The following is a 1,780-nucleotide window of genomic DNA, read 5'->3' as shown; positions in this document are numbered from 1 at the left end:
AAGTTATAGAAAAGAAAAAAAAAAAGGAGAGAGAAAGAGAAAATGAAGTCTGTAGTAAGTAGAAGGAAGAAAATAATACAGATCAGAGCTGAAATCAATGAAATTGGAAATGGACACAAGGTGCCTGGGTGGCTCAGTGGGTTAAAGCCTCTGCCTTCGGCTCAGTTCATGATCCCGGGGTCCTGGGATCAAACCCCACATCAGGCTCTCTTCTCAGCGGGGAGCCTGTTTCCTCCTCTCTCTCTCTCTCTGCCTGCCTCTCTGCCTACTTGTAATCTCTGTCTGTCAAATGAATAAATAAAATCTTAAAAAAAAAGAAAATGGACAAATAATTTTTAAAAGATTTATTTATTTACTTTACACTTGATCTTAGCCAAAAGGCCGAGAAGCGATATTATTTATTTACTTTAGAGAGACAGAGAGAGAACAGGAATGGGGGGAGGGAGAGGGAGTGTTAAGAAGACTCTGTGCTGAGTGCAGAGCCCGATGCAAGGTTTGATCTCATGAGGCTATCAGGGTCTGATCTGAAACCAAGAGTCAGATGCCCAGCACATTGTACCACCCAGGCACCCTTGCACAAATGATTTTTAAAATCAGTAAAACTTGACCATTATAGAAATGGTAATTAAAACCACACTGAGTATCACCACATCCACTAGAATGGCTAAAATATGAAAGGTTGACAATACTAAGTGTTGGTGAAGATACAAAGTAACTAAATGCTCAGACATCGGTGGTAGAAATGTAAAATTACACAATTACTTTGGAAAATACTTTGGCAGTTCCTTACACTCCTCACTCCTGTATGTTTATCTAAGGGAAATAAAAATATATGTCCCCACAAAGACTTACACAAGAATGTTTATAGTGTCTTTATTCATAATATCCCCAAACTGAAATAAAACAGACTATGCAATAGTAGAATAAACAAATGTAGCCTATTCCTGCCAAGGAATCAAACTCAGCAACACAAAGCAATGAACTAACGTTAAGTACAACAATATGCGTGAATCTCAAAAAATGTGCTGAACAACAGAATTAAAACATAAACATACAGAACCATATACTGACCAATACCATTTGCATAAAACTCTAGGAAAAACAGACCTGATCCATAGCGACAAAAAGCAGATCAGCTGTTACCTGGGATGTGGAGCTGGGAGGTGTTTGGGAAGAGGCATGCAGAACAACTTGGAGTGATGAAAATGTGCTCCATCTTGACTGTGATTAGAGGAGCAGAGTGCATACACCAGTCAAATTTAATTGACCTGCACACCTGGAACGGTTATGCCACGATAAAATTGATGAAAAAAATCTATAATCGTATCATCAGACAGACTGAAAAAAAAATCATTGCATCCATGAAAACAAAAGAATCCTTGGGGATTCTATTTTAGAAATCAGAGAAGACAAAAGAGCTCTCAGAATTTTAAAATATATTACCAGGAATTGTTATTCCTGGAGGGCTCTTGGGAAGAATTGGCTTCCAAGCACAGAGGATGCTGACAGAATTTAGTTCCTTATAGGACCAAGGTCTCCATTTCTGAAAAAATAGTTGCTGTCAGCTATTTTTGTGAACCCCAACCTCAGCTCCTAGAGGCCGTTCTCTTTCCTTGGCATGTACCCTGCCCCCGCCCCATTCAGTACCAGCAAGAGTCTCTCTTCCATCAAATCCCTCTTGTGTTTCAACTCTCCTTTTCCTGTATGGGTTCACCCAGTTAGGTCAGGCCCACCAAGTACAGTTGGCCTTTCTTAAAGTTAGCTATGCTGCATAACATAA

General features: G+C 39.6%; 1 pseudogene; it reads right to left on the bottom strand.

Moving 5' to 3' along the window:
• Nucleotides 1–315: 315 nt before the first annotated feature.
• Nucleotides 316–393, bottom strand: LOC125103468 (uncharacterized; annotated as a pseudogene).
• Nucleotides 394–1,780: the final 1,387 nt, after the last annotated feature.

The sequence above is a fragment of the Lutra lutra genome, chromosome 6, assembly GCF_902655055.1.
Source record: "Lutra lutra chromosome 6, mLutLut1.2, whole genome shotgun sequence".
Taxonomy (NCBI): Eukaryota; Metazoa; Chordata; class Mammalia; order Carnivora; family Mustelidae; genus Lutra; species Lutra lutra.
The sequence above is the reverse complement of the archived record's forward strand: the minus strand, read 5'-3'. Positions and strand labels throughout refer to the sequence as shown.